We start from the raw sequence: 15,116 nt of genomic DNA, 5'->3' as shown, positions 1-15,116 counted from the left end.
CTGGGTTGATGAGAGACGGGGTGGTGCGCCGTCTTTGACAGAACTGGCATAGAAAGAACACGCTCTTCCTTCAGGGGAATCGATTCTAAACTGAGATTTATTTGGGGGTCGAGGCAGCAATGTGAGTCTTCACCCTTTCTACACAAATGACTGCAGCCGGGTAAGAACAGAATTAACTGCCTGAGCTAGGATTTCCAGCCCCCCCCCCCCACATTGGCTTTTCGTGCGACAGACCGTTCGTACTGTTGCAGGTTGTCTCCTTCACTTGCGTGAAGGGGAAGGGCCCCAGCTTCACTCCGTGCCTGCGTGGCCCTGGCACAGCCATTCCTAAGTCGCCGGGAGCAAGTGCCGGGCGAGGAGAGGATGCAGGCTGGGCGTGTGTGATGTGGCCGCCGTGGCTGCAGTTTGACCCCAAACCCTTTTTGACCCCCATAAACCCTCACTCCACAGGTGCGTGTCTGAGGCCCTCGTCACACAGGGCAGGGGCCTGAGGTTCAGAATGCCCCAGGGATTCTGCTGCTCACGGGCCAGTCTCCCCAGTCGCAGGCACACGGAACGGGGTCACTGGTACGTGACAAGGACGCAGAGTGTGGATGGGCAAGGATGGAAAGGTGCAGGAGGGCCAGGAGGGTCTGCTCTGCCCGGGCGCCCCCGTTGGTCAAGGCTCCAGCCTCGCCGCAGGCTACACTGTGAACAGGTTGATGACTTGACCTGATGACCGGGCCGGAGCAGGGTGGTCAGGCCCCATCGGGGTGAGCTCACCGGTAGGTAGGATCTGGGAGATGACTTTGATAGAACCGTGCACGAGCTGTTCCTGGGGGCCTGAGCCGTGCCTGCGGCGTGGCCGAGGGCTGCGGGGTCAGCGGGAGGGGCTGCTTGTGGTGGCTGCCACGCCGTGACGTCCATGGTACTGGTGGACGTGGACCCAGAAGACCGGAGGCCGGCTCACGAGCCAGACCAGAACATTCTGCTTGCCGGGGAACGGCCCGAGTGTCCCGAGTGAGGGGCCCCATGGGAGAGGAGAGCCTGTGGCCCGTGGGCGGTGCCTGGGGGAGCCTGGGCCAGGGCGAGGGGCTGGGGAGCAGCAGCTGTGCTGGGGGACGTGGGCAGGGTGTGTCCCCTGCCTGGTCTGGGGGGCTGCTGTGGCACCACTGGGGCTTAAACAACACACACTCCCCTCCCACAGCGTTGGAGGCTGGACGGCCTAGATCACGGCACCGGCAGACTCGGTGTCTGGCGAGGGCCTCTTTCTGGTTTGCGGACGCTGTCTTCTCCGTCTCCTCCCGTGGCGGACGTACGGTACACGCTGGCTCTCTGGGCTCTTCTTTGCTTCCTTCTAGTTTTACTGAGATGTAATTAACATGCGGCACCGTAGGCGCGTAAGGTGTAGCGCGTAATGATCCGGCCGACGGCCATCGTGAAATGACCACAATGTGTTTAGTGAACATCCAGTCGTCTCATATAGACACAGAGTAAAAGGGAACAAAAGGTACTTTTCCCTTATCGTGAGAACCCTTAGGGTTTACTCTGTCAACCTTGTACATAACATGAGCAATGCTGATTTTGTTAACCATGTTGTAGGTTACATCTGGGCTCTTCCTCCAAGGGCCCTAATCCCATTATGGAGACCCCACCCTCATGACCTCATCTCACCCAGTGAACTCCCAAAGGCCCCCCCTCCTAACACCATCACATTGGAGGTTTGGGGTTCAACCATGTGGATTTGGGGGCACACAGCGATGCAACCAATAACAGCCTTTCGGGGGTCCCATTCCTGCCTGTACCATCCCTTCAGGATTCAGGTGTCCTTGTGGCTGGAGCATTGGGAGCTGGCTGGGCTGCGCTGTTTTCTGGCCACTGGGAGGGCGGACTGGCCAGTGGGAAGCTGCTGATGACAGGGCTGAGCAGGGACAAAGAGGACTCATCACACAGAGACAATGAGAAGTCATTAAGGATTCATGCTGTTAGATTTTATAAAAGTAGTAACAGTAGATGAAATTGTTAAACACGGTAGTTTCGAATATGCCTACAACTGGGTCAGTGTTCAGCCCCACCAGACCTGCCCAGCACGTGTAATAGTGCATTTCAGAGCCGCTGGTCATCGTTTGCCGAGCATTTCTGCTTTGGGTAAATCCTAGGTGTCTGTGATCCTTCCTCAAATCTCGACTTCTGAGCTGAGGGACCAGCTTGTAATGCCTTATCCTGGAAACCTAGAACCCACAGTCATGACTTACTGCATGTACTGAACGATCCAGAGGAAGAAAAGATGTTTCTCTTTGAAAATAGAAAGTCTCAAGCTGGGGGGATAGTGGACTTCGGGGTGCACCCTGTGACTTGGCGAATGTTGATAACGGGCTGTTTGCAGAGTGGTTGATAAAGCTTCCGAACCAGATTGACTCTGTTTCCTGTCAATTTATTCAGTGAGGAGGGGGGAAATCCTAACCAGCTGTTGGCCGAGCCTTCTTCATGTAAAACGATTGCTTGCCTGAACAATAAATCATGTGCTTTCTCCACGAGCTATAGCGTCTTCACTTACTTTCCTGTTATCCTGGGTTTTTTTTTAACCTCTCAAGGGAAGAAAGAAAGTGCAAAAGAAAGAAAAAGAAAAGAAAATAGAGGCAAATACTTTGCATTTCTAGAAACAGCATGTACAGAGGACCCGAGGAAGCACGTAACGGCCTCATTGTTGGAGGGAGGGGGCAGGAATCCTCTGGAATTCCTAGAATGGGCGGGAGAAGCGCCGCCCGGAGCAGAGGGAGGGAGACCCGCTAGGAGAGCCCGGGTGCGGGGCAGGGAGCGAGGAGAACAGGCAGGACCACTGGTCTGAACCTTGACTGCAGTTCTTCCTAGAAAGATCAATGTTAATTCTACGTAAGGAATTCGCATTCCTCATTGTGAAAACTCCAACCCAGGAGTCTGCAGAGTGGTTTCTCTCGCTCTCTATTCCTCCTGGAGGCCCCGCTCCGGTCAGAGTTGTTCAGGGTTCTTCTGGGTCTTTTTCGGTCAAATTCCTGGACAGGCCCATGTATGTTTGTTACTTTCCTCCTTTTGACATGAGCACTGCCTTAGCTCTTAGCCCTTTCCCTCCTGCATCTGCTAGTCACCCTTTGTCAAGTGCCGCCTCTGCCTTGTGACTGTTTCATTCTCATCACAGGGTTGAGAAGTTGAGGCCTTGGAAGAGGCGGGCTGCTCTCCAGGGCTGAGCCAGGCCCTCGCTTTGTGGGGTTCGCCTACCAGCCCAGAGAATCCCTGCCCTGGAAGACCGTCACCAGGCTCCCACTGGGATGTGTTTTCATGTGCTCAACCAAGCTTTGAACCCTTGGCCTTTGCTGAGAGCTGAGGATGTTACAGTGTCCAGGACAGATGTGGTCCCCGGCTGCCGAGTGGCTCCTTGGTGGGGACACAGACGCAGTGTCAGTAGCAGGAAAGCAGCCCCAGCACCCCTGGATGTGTTTGCAGGACCAGCGGGGTCCCAGGGCCGGGACAGGATGTGGGGAGGGTGTTACCAAACTGGACACCGGCCCGCTCGCCTGAGTGCAGCAAAACCCATCAACAGACAGTGGGTTGTGGTGAAGGAAAGGACAGCGTTTGTATTGCAGGCGCCAAGTAAGGAGAACGGGCAGCTCGCACTCAAAAGATCCAAACTCCCGGATGGCTTTCAGGGAAGGCGTTTTCAAGGGCACCATTTGGGGTGAGGGTTGCAGCTTCTGATTCGTTGGTGGTGTGGTGACAGGAATCTTCAGCACCAGCCTTCTGGTTCCAGCCAGTCTGGGGTCTACGCTTGCTTTTGCTCAGCATGTACTCACCATCCTCCACCTGGGGGGGTGAGGGAGGGTCTTAGTTTCTGCAGAACAACTCAAAGATACACATCAGATTGTTACGTTTATCTCTTGAGAAGGAGCTAGGACTCTGTTCTATTGATAAACTGTTGTCATTACTTTTCTGGCTGGACTGCTTTTCCTTTGTTTCTGTATCTCCTCCCTTCCCTAATTAGTAACTGCTTGAGTCTGCTCTTTGGAACACAGGGAAGCCCTAGGAGACTAAAGCCTTTTTCTACAAACAAGGAACTGGGACGTAGAGGGGCTTTTGTACCCGGGAGGTACAAAAGGGGCTCTTGTACCCCCGAAGGGTCCTGCTCGGTTTCAGTCCCCCCTTTTCTTTCTTAAGCCCTCAATCTTGAGGGGAACAGGTGCACAGCAAGAAAGGGAATAACGTTTTGAATAGAGAGGTTAATCAATAACTTGGCAAGGGAATTTGGTTTTATTGGGTCTCAGTCTCAAGGTGAGGAGGAAGAAAGGTGGGGTCACCCCTGACAGAGGACACAGGACCTGTAAGGGCCACGAGGAGGGGAGCGGCAGGACTTGGGGAGGCCCGTGGGCAGGGTGGATCTTGGGTCAGCGCTCCCTGGGAGCCTGAAGGGGACGCAGGGCCCCCGGGTCCGGGCTGGCGGCTGTTGGTGGGTGTTGGGGTGTGTCCGAAGCCCACTGCTGGCTTGAGAGGGCGTGAAGATGCAGCGGGTGCTGGGAGCCGGGTCCAGGTGAGATGGGCGTGGTGGCCTGGTGTTGGAAGGCAGTGGATGGATTTCAGATGCTTCTCCTGACAACATTAAGTGGCCTGGTGGGCTGCAGGGGCGGGAGGTGTGAGAGGACGGAAGGCCGGAGGCCCCCCGGGTTCTGCGCGCGTGCCTGGTGGGAGCCCTTGCTGGGAGCTGCAGGGGGTGGTATTGAGCAGGTGTGTCTGGGTGGTTTCCAGCTCTCCCGTGGCACATGTGCGGGTGAGGATCAGTTTCGAGAAGTGGGATTCCCGCTCCCAAGACTGAAGTTTAGGGGATGCTGCCCAGTTGTCCCCCCGTAGCCTGTTCAGGGAACCCCACCTATGGCTCAGGAGAGCCCCCCTGCTCCCAGGCCATCCCCAGCTCTCGGGGATCATCCCAGTTTTAAAATTTTTCAGCAATCAGCTGCACCAAAACTTGTGGCTCATCTGTTGCTGTTATAATGCGTGTTTCCATGGTTACCTGTGAAGTTGAGTGTGTTTCACGTGTGTACTTGGTGAATTATTTGCTTCCGTCCTCGCCCTGTGCTTACTCTGGGCTGCTCATCCTATGTTATTTTAATAAACGAGATTCACTGGGTGCAGGTTGCTGCCCGCGTTCATGGTAGTTTCTCCTGAGGCTTTTTGCACGTCTTTGGACTTTGCACACAGGGTCTTCTGCTGTGAAGGAGCTGATTTCTCCTTCCTGGCCTCCCGGTGAAGAATCTGGCTTAAAAAGCTCTTCCTCGCCCAGGTTTTGTAACATTATTCTTCCAGATTTCCTCTTAGGCTGTTTATCCTGTTTGCCGTTAATCCCTCAGGACTGGGGGCAGTGAGGACTCCCCTGGGTCCTGTTGAGTGTGGATGATCCTGGTTCTCATTCTTAGGATGTCATTCACCTCATCCAGACTCCTTCCTGGGCTCCGGACCCGTGTCTGCTGCTGCCTGTGGGTCACCGGCCAACTGGGGTGTCATTAGTTTGGGGGGGCGGTCCTGGTCTGCTGTTCACTGGCGGGGGAGTGGGCTTCCCTACCCAGAAAGTGGTGCGTTTCTACCTTCATGTCCTCCCGCAGGTGTCTCTCAGGTTCCTCAATCAACCTTTTGCTTTCTTCCAAGGGTCTGGTGTGTATTTTTTGTTTTCTTTTTTTTTAAATTTTTATTTTATATTGGAATCTAGTTGATGAACAGTGTTGTGTTAGTTTCAGGTGTACAACAAAGTGATTCAGTGATAGAAATAAATACATGTATCTATTCTTTTTCAAATTCTTTTCCCATTTAGGTTGTTACAGAGTATTGAGCAGAGTTCCCTGTGCTCTACAGTAGGGCTTTGTTGCTTATCCATTTTAAATATAGCAGCGTGCACACGTCAGTCCTAAACTCCCAGTCTATCCCCCCATCCTTCCCCCACCCCTGACCCCATAACCATAAGTTCGTTCTCTGTTTCTGTTTTGTAAGTTCGTTTGTATCATTTTTTTTAAACATTCCTCATGTAAGTGATATCCTGTGATATTTGTCTTTCTCTGTCTGACTTCCTTCGCTTAGTAGGTTAATCTCTGGGTCCATCCATGTGGCTTCAAATGGCATTATTTCATTATTTTTTTATGACTAATATTCCACTGTGTATATATGTATACTACATCTTCTTTATCCATTTCTCCGTTGATGGACCTTTAGGTTGCTTCCACGTCTTGGCTGTTGTACACAGCACTGCAGTGAGCATTGGGGTGCATGTATCCTTTCGGACCATGGCTGTCTCCGGATGGTACATATTTCGTAAGTAGGTGACTTCTGTTGCGTCTGTGGGTAACACTGTTCTCCCATTAGAAGTTCTCATTGTCTTGGAGCCTCATCCAGAAGAGCCGTGGACGTGTGGGCTCTGGGATCGCCACCTTATTAGATGCTCATGTGAGCGCTAACACTTTCCAGCCAGTTGTCCAACATTTTGTCTGTAAATAATGCCAGGCTTACTATCTTTTTCTAGTCAACGTTTACACCGCATTTCTGTTCCTTACCTTGCTGTATTGTCTGGAACCTCCGAACAGTTGTGGCTAATGCTGTAACCGTGGGCTTCCTGCCCTAATTTAATGGGGAGGGTGTTGGCCACCTGCCCGCAGGGGGTGCCTGTTATCAGGTTAAAAGGGCTCCTTGTTTTACGCCTCGTCACTGAAATCTCAGTTACCTGCAAGCAGGGTATCCCCTATGCCCACCCCCTCCAGTTATCCTCTATGCTTTGAATTTCAGGCTCTTCCTTTTGGCTGTTTTTTTCTCTAAAAGAAAAAAAACCCCAGCTGTGCTCCAAACAATGGAATTGAAAGACACAAAAATGAAGAGCAGCCTTACAAATAAGTGCAAAAGGTGTCTGTTCTCTTTTCTTATCACACATGATATTTTATCCACAAGATACTAAAGCAGGTGGGGTGGATTCAAACACCTGTGGATATAAATCTCGGCTCTTCCGTGTGACCTAGGTGTGGGTACAACGTTGTCTCCTGGGCTTGGTTTCTCCATCCGTCAAATGGGGTGATAATTCCGCCTTAAAGAATTGACGATATTTAGTCACTCTTCGTTAAGAACCACTCATTTACCTGTGTCTCATTATGTGTCCCACATGTATTTACTCCTCATCTTTGGGAGCCTCTGACATGGGAGGTCAGGTGTCTGATATGTATGCGGTGGTAGGTCAAGGGTCATGGCCATCTCTGCCGTCATCACAGTGTTACCTTCATCTTGGGTGACCTCGTCAGAGGAGTCAGGGAACAGGGGGAGCCCAGGGATTCCAGTGCCCCGGGTCCTGTGTGTGCCAGTGGTGGAAGCTTGGTGATTCGGACTCAGTCTCCAGTTAGGATAGCGTGGGCTGCTCTGATGAACTCGTAACACTCCTATTCATGAGCCCAGCCCTTTGTGATGGCTGCTAGTACGGATTTCTCTGCCGGCACTGCACTGTTTTAATTACTTGTGCTTTACAGTGTCTTTCTCTGGGATGGGAGTACTTCTCCCTCAATGCTCTGTAATGGGCCGTCTTACCATTTATTTTATTTTGTCAGTTTTCATGACTTCAGATGGATACTGCCTTTCATTGACAAAATTAATTTTAACTTTTAAATTAATTACTTGGAAGAGAATCAGAATCTGTGATGCTTTTTATCTTCCCATTTAGGAACTTAGTATGTTTCCATTCACCCAGGCATTTTATTTCTCTCACGGAGGGGTGGTGATATTCTTTAGTTTATGTTATAGGGCTGTTCGAAGGACTGAACTAATGCACGCGTGTATACATGTCAGCTATGGAGAGTGAGTATTTTCCGTCTGTCATCTGGTCCGTTACCGTGTGTGTGTGTGTGTGTGTGTGTGTGTGTGTGTGTGTGTGTGTGTCCTGCCCCTCACTGCCCAGCGACTCTGGGCTAGTTCTGGGAGAAGTGTCCTGCCTTTTCCAGGGAGGCAGTCCCTTCATGCAGCTGCATTTCCATCCTGTGTGGCCTTGGGCAGGCTTCCTCTGGATAACCCATCTTTGGGGTTGCTTGGCGTCCCCTGGAAGCCCCATGGTGAGGACTGGTAGGCCCCTTGCTTCTGCTTGACCCTGGACTTGAGCACCGGGTGGGGTCTGGGCCCATTCATATGTTTTGGATAAGTTTTGTCGGTGTTCGTGGTGGCGTCCAGTTGGGAGGCTCTTTCTGAGACCTGAGTGCCCCGTCCTGGGCCACGCTCTCCATCCTCTGGAGCCCCGAGGGTCTGCTGGTGGACAGGCTACCGCAGGAGGTGCCTTCCTGGCTGGGGCCAGGGTGTCACGGCTGAGCTGTTGCCAGACCTTTGCTGTGTGTCTGTGGCTTGAAAGCCTGATGTCGGCATTGGGGTGGGAACGTCCCTGTGTTTTAACTTCCTTGTGTTGCCAGCATCCTTCCTCCTCAACGTTCTTTCGTCTGTGCCCGGGAAGCAGCTGTGGCATCGCTGGGATGCAGGTCCCGTCCCGGTGCACCTGACGGCACCGAGCAACGGTGCACATCCTCAGCTTGAACTGTGATTCTCCTGTAAGCTGAGCACAGGGTCTGGCAACAGCATCCTGAAACTTTAGAGTTACTTACAAAACTTTGCCTTTTCTTTGATTGCCTTTCATTCATGTATGTCTCAGTTTGTCTTCATAAGCGCCTTCTTACTCTGTGAAAACAGTGGCCTGTGAGATCAGTAAAATACTGAATTTAAGTTTTTTGATGAAAGGTATTCTCTCCCCTTTTGTGAGAGGCCCCAGACTTCATGCCAAACAGGCTGAATAGCCTCATCATGAAACTTGGGATTTGTTGAGTGTCTAAATAGTCACTGTTATGACTCTAAATATTTAGTGTGAGAAAGCTAGACAGAAGGAAAACTTTGTATTAACTCAGGAATTTCTGGAAGATATCAGAGCCACTCAACAGACATCAAGAGGTCCTTTGTTCCTGAAATATTTTCAAAGTAAGTTAAGACATTTCTTTTTGCCCAAGTTCGTATATTCTTTAAGATTTCAAGTTTATGTCGTGTGTGCCTGTGAAACTGCGTGAGAAGCGCTGTTTTGCCTGATCAGCAGTCAGCGCCCAGAGAGTTCCATCACTTCTGTGGGTGTGGGTGCAGCCGGCCAGGTCCCCGCAGGACGCCTTTGGGGCTGTGCTTGGTGGGGGGTGTGGGAGGCGGAGGTCCCAGCTGTGGGTGCCGGATGGGGCCATGGGAACAGCCCCTAGAGGTTTGTTCCTGATGAGGTGCTATATCTCAGTAACTCTTTTCAGTTCATCAGGTTCAAGAATCACGTTGCCTTTTTTTGGTCTGCTGTAAAGTGCAACATCCACTTTCTTAAAAGTAGACAAAAATGGTTGAAGTGGTGAGCAGCTTGACAGGCAACTATATGTCATTTTTCTTTAATTGTGGATTAACTTATTTTGCCCATTATAAAAAGTAAACCTCCCAAACGTATGTTGTCAGTTGGAAGGCTTAGGCCTGCAAGATGCTTTTGGAGGTGGTCCTGGGGTATTTGGATGGGCCTCCAGGCAAAGGTTAGTTCTCTGGAGACGAGGGAGACCTCTCAGAGTGAGATGGTTAGAGGTGATGGCAGGCATGTATGATACACTGTCGTTATGTGACCTGGCGACCTTGCCGGACACACCAGCGCGTTGTCGTTCAAAGACCCTCACACCCGTGTGACCATGAGCCTTTTTTTTTTTTTTTTGTAAAACTTGTGGTCAGCTTAGCTACTCGAATTTAGAGATGTTCCACTCGACATAAACCTTATAACACTTTCCAGACTTACAAAGTCTTGGAGGACCTTTCCTTCAATGCCTTTGCTTGTACAGGTGATATTCAGCTTTGAGCAGTCAAATAATCTTGTGTCAGGTGTCTCCCCCTTTGATCCTAAAAGGTCGGCATCACCTCTCAACATCAGCAGCCTTTGCAGCTTGCAGGTAGCTGACGTGTTTAGCAGCTGGCAGTGGGAGCCTTGTTTGACATGTCCTAGTCACGGTAACTAGCATTTGTCTCACGTTTACCGTGTGTTGGATGCTAAGTGTTTACATGCATGCCTTCACTTCATCCTCATAAAAGCCCTGGAGGGAGATACTATCTTGGTGCCGATTTTGTAGCCGGGGACCCTGAGGCTTAGGGAGTTGGGTGATCCACCCACAGGTCACCCGCTGAGATGGGGTGAGGTCAGGAGGCGGCGCAGGCTCTCTGGCTCCCACGCCTGATTCTTCGCCGCTGTGCCCAGCAGGACCTTCTGCAGTGGTTTTCTACGTTCTGGACCCGTGACGTCTTCCGTGTCAGGTCGGAGGCAGGGTGGGTTTTGCTTCCACTTGTTGAATGATCAGGGTGAGTTAGTTTGACTTCCCTGAGTGATGTGTTCTCCACCCAAGGACACCATGTCACAAGCAGTGACCGTCTCAGATAAACAGGCACAACGGTGCTCAGGACTCCCGTCCATGGAGCCTTTGCTCTGTGCCGATCTCCCTGCTAAGTCCTCGGGTGAGCGCGTTTCATTTGGGCTTGGGGAGGCTCAGCGGTGCTCCAGGGCCGTGCGCTAAAATCCTCCGGGTGGCGGGCTGTCTGCCCTCTGCCCTGTGGCGGTGCCTGGGTGAGCAGACACCCCCCTGCAGCAGGGCGAGCTTTTGTCTTGGTCTCCACTCTCTCCTCCACCCCTAGAACACTGCCTCGGCCCCCAGAAATAGCAGTTGGATCCTTGGATCGAAGGAAATAGACAGGATTCGAACTCCCTCCCTTGGAACATGCAGGGGCCACATGCAGAGCCTTCCAGAACTGTGGGCCGGAACCTGGTCTGAGATGAGGATGGTCCCTGTGGGGTGGTGTGAGGGCTGCAGCCTGGGAGGACCTGGGAAGGACGTGGGCTGTGATCTGGGCCCTAAGCGTGCCTGACAGGTAAACTTGGCCTTGCAAGTGGGTGGAGGCCTGCCCGTTCCCTACCCGCCTGCTTCGGGGGGTAAGGGGGGGGTGGGAGGGGAAACTTGAGGGCAGTGACCTGGGACCAGTGGCCTCGCGTGGCTCTTCTGGCGTCTGTGGGCATTTGTCCCTGCAGTCAGTTGATGGGGCATCTAGAAACCTGCTTCTTGTGGACTTCTTTCAAATCAAAGAGCCTGTCTTTTAGACAGTCTCCTCGAAAAAAAACAACTTCTGGAGGCCTTTTTAAAAACCTGTATTCCTGGGCGCAGGGCATACAGTTCACATTTGTGCAAGTTCAGCGCATTCAGTGACAGCCTCTTTGCCTTTCAGCTTTGGAGCTGGGCACCATGCTGAGCCCGAGGAGGGGGCTGCGGGGGGTGACGGCCCCGTGACCGTGACCGTGACCGTGACCAGCCGCCGCTTCTCACCTGGGTCCTCTCGGTCCAGCCAGGCGGCCACCAGACACCCAGAGCCCCGGAAAACCCCCGACAGGTAAGCTCTGTTTGGTTTCTTTGCGGGGGACGGGTCTGTTCACGGTTGATTAAGGGGAGATCGGTAAATGCATCTTACTGCATCAGTAAATGCAGGCAGAGGCATTTCACTAGGCGCTTCCTCTCAGGGTTTCTGCAGGGAGCCTCCACCTGCTCTGTGGCTTCCCCCCTTTCCCGTCTTTGAGCTGAGGTGGGTGTGGGTGGGAGGTCTCGAGGGGGTTGGTCCAGGCCCTGCAGACCCCACTCTGTGCCGCCTGCCCTTCTGCTCGCTCACTTCAGCCCCCTTGCTTTCCGCAAAGTGGGTGATGGTCTGCTCCCAGGTTATTCTGAGATGAGCCCTCGAGAGTTGGCAGCTGGTAGTTTTAGAGCTGGGCCAGAACAGAACCAGGGTGAGGGCCGTATCCAGACTGGTTTCCCACCCTGTGTTTGGGGGTCTGCCTACTTTTAGCACAGCACTGGGGGCACCTACATCATAAAGGTCTCAGGCAGGTGCCGGCCCCCCTGCCCCCCTGCTTCCGGAGGTGGCCGCTCTGTGGACGGACCTTCTCTCTGATCCCAGCCGCCCAGGGGCTGGATTCTTATGTTGCTTTTGGTGGGTCTGAGATGGTAGTTAGAGAACTGAGGCTGGAATGGTCTTCCAGCAAAGGCGCCTGCGGGGGAGCCTTTGCTCCGGGGAGCATGGCGGCTACTGGAGAGTGTATCAGTCAGCTCGGCCGCCGTAACAAATACCACATTCTGGCTCGCAATCCTGGAGGCCAGAAGTCCAAACTCCAGGTGTGGGCAGGGCTGGTTTCTTCTGAGTTCTCTGTCCTGGGTGTGTGGATGGCCATCTTCTCCCTGTGTCCTTACATTTCTTATAGGGACACCGGTCATATATGGGATCAGGGCCCCTGTGAAGACCGCATTTTACCTTAATTACATCTTTAAAGATCCTGTCTTCAAGCACAGTCGCATTCTGAGGTCCCGGATGTTAGGACTTTAACAGGGTGCTGTTTGAATTTGCCCCCTGACAGAGGGGAACCGCAGACCAAGTGGCTGACGGGGCTGGGGAATTGGGGCCCGCGGTGCTGGTGCGGAGGCTGTGGCTCTGTCCATCTTGCCTCCCTCTCCCTTTCGCATCTCATTTCTTCACCTCTCCCTTTCTGTTACCTGCCTGCCAACCTTTTACTCCCCTCGGGGTTTCCTTTACTGTCCACAGAGCAGAAAAGAAGGGTTTTCAATCCTTTGTGTTCACCGGCTTCATTCAGCAGATGCTTCCTGAAGAGTCAGCCTTATCTTAGAGGCTGAATAACATTGTACATAACCTGTTCCAAGTTCAAAAAGTGCACATGTGAACTTTCCGTGTTTCTCTCCAGATGGTGGTCAGGACAGTTGATTTTTTTCCTGGGGTGTGACATTCTTAGTCAGTGAGGCTTCTCGAATTTGTCAAACTTTCATGGCCCTTGTGGTGAACAGCTTGTGCCTTCAGACAGGCTGCTTTTTGTGAAACAGGGGGCTTTCCCCTCTTCTCCCAGCAGAGGTGAACAGAGGTCACAGAAGCGCCCAGTCGCCCAGGAGAATGAATTATAGTGAACACACGCGCTTCGTGGCTGATGACAGCGCCGCCTCTTTGGTGTCCGAGGCCCAGGGTGCGGGTGCTGGCCACCGGGGGCTTTGTCTTGTCTCTGCGCGGACTGCGTGGTGCGCAGGGAAGATCCCTGCGGCGTGGGGTCTGGGTGATGCTCTAGCGCTGGCTCTCTGCTCCTTTGTGCTTCTTTCCCTTCATCTGTGACCCTGAGCCCTTCTGAGTGGTCCTGAGATGCCTGGAGGGTGGGGACGGTGTTTGTTTCTGGCGAGCCTTCACAGTGTCAGAGAGACACGTCTGAAAAAGGCCAGAAACACCCCTGAGCACCCTGAGACCCCACTTCTTGGAGCACCTGACCAGCCTACACCTCCTATCCTTCTTCTGGTCGGATCAGTCAAATGCAAAGACGTGAGCCTGTGGGTTCTGACGGCCTGGCCAGGTACCTCTCGGCATGGACACAACATTGAAATGAAGCCTCGTTTCACAGTTAATCCTGTTTGGGGCTTGAAATCTAATTATCAACGCAGTTTAAGCAGTGGGGTCTGCTGGTGTGGAAGGCATCGCGCGGGGCTTCTCTCGCTGACCCCCGAGGGTGGGGAGCTGCGTCTGTGGCCGCCCCGGTCCCTAGAGGGATCAACAGGTGCAGTGACTAAAGGGTGGCCCCAAAGATTGCCCTGGGGTGGGGAGTGGATTTCCAAAACTTTTTCAGCCCCAGAACCCTTCCTTGAACTGGACTCTCTCCCCGCGTCAGTGTGCCCCTGTTTCTTCCCTGTGTCACCATGACACCTCTCGTGATGGGCTTCCCCAGGGATGACAAAGTCTTCAACTTTTTAAAGCCAGTTTGTATTATTCTGTGGCTGCACACTGCACCCTTAGACCTGGCCAGACAGAGAGTTGGGGGGCAGGGTGGGCTCCACGCTCAGGCCATTGCTATTGGCCATCTGAAATGTGCATCTCCTCCAAGGCAGTGCCAGCCTCTGGGGGGCAGGGTGGAGCCCCTTTGCATCCTTGATGAGCCCCTGCAGTAAAGGGAACACATTGGACCAAAGTTAGGCTCTGCTTACTTGAGCACATTAAATAATGTGTTTGATTGAAACCACTAGTAGATTTGTTCTCACTTCCCTGACTTTTTTCTGCTCATTCTGTAAGTTCCTCGTTAGCACCCATGTGGTTGGTACCAGGTCTGACTAGGCGCCGGGGCCACCCTGGTGTGCAGACACAGAACACACCTTAGTAGCAAGACTCCATTAAGAACTCATGTTCTGGGGGCTTCCCTGGTGGCGCAGTGGTTAAGAATCCGCCTGCCAATACAGGGGACACAGGCTCGAACCCTGGTCTGGGAAGATCCCACATGCCGTGGAGCAACTAAGCCCACATGCCACAGCTACTGAGTCTGCGCTCTAGAGCCTGCGAGCCACAACTACCGAAGCCCGTGTGCCTCAACTACTGAAGCCCGCGCACCTAGAGCCCGTGCTCCGCAATGGGAGAAGTCACCGCAATGAAAAGCCTGCGCACCGCAACAAAGCGTAGCCCCTGCTCTCCGCAACTAGAGAAAGCCGCGTGCAGCAACGAAGACCCAACGCAGCCAAAAATAAAATAAAAGAAATAAATTTGTTAAAAACAAAACAAAACAAAACAACACTCATGTTCTGTTGGATCTGTGAGTTGGGTGGAACCTGGTCCCCTGGAGTGTCAGAAAGATGCTGCATCGCAAAATAAGAGGGTCCAAGAGGGACCATTTGGAGGCTAATTAGAGAAGTGGTTATTGTCACCACAGGCTTGTTACGCAGTGTCCGGCCAGGGCACCCAGCGCCTGGACGTCGGTGAGCCCACCATGGGAATCACGGGTCCGGGGGCGGTGACGTGGGGAGGGGGAATCTGACGGCAGCAGGGTTCACGGCATGTCAGGAGGCCCGCGTGATTTGGGGTCATGGGGTCCGATTTCCGTTTTCCCACCTCGTGTCCCAAAGAGGCTTCTGAGTGTTTCCTTCAGGGCTGTGGCCCCCTGGGACCCCGGCTTCGCCGTCCTCTGGCCCCATGTTTTGGTTGCTTGCTTTGTTTCCACTGGAGAACTTCTAGGGTTTGACTTGGGTCAGAGCATCGCATCTCCAAGCTAGGCG

At 52.9% G+C, this 15,116-nt stretch overlaps 1 protein-coding gene across 4 annotated transcripts in view; it reads left to right on the top strand.

Annotated features, from left to right (window-relative positions):
* Nucleotides 1-15,116, top strand: part of GRB10 (growth factor receptor bound protein 10) — a 195,143-nt gene that overhangs the window by 22,726 nt on the left and 157,301 nt on the right. For all 4 annotated transcript variants that reach the window (XM_081244419.1, XM_081244422.1, XM_081244420.1 and 1 more), the window contains exon 2: nt 11,272-11,433. The gene's annotated coding sequence lies outside the window, so the exon portion shown is untranslated. The remainder of the gene's footprint in view (nt 1-11,271; nt 11,434-15,116) is intronic.

The sequence above is a fragment of the Mesoplodon bidens genome (genome assembly GCF_964165515.1).
Source record: "Mesoplodon bidens genome assembly, chromosome: 9".
NCBI lineage: Eukaryota > Metazoa > Chordata > Mammalia > Artiodactyla > Ziphiidae > Mesoplodon > Mesoplodon bidens.
The sequence above is the reverse complement of the archived record's forward strand: the minus strand, read 5'-3'. Positions and strand labels throughout refer to the sequence as shown.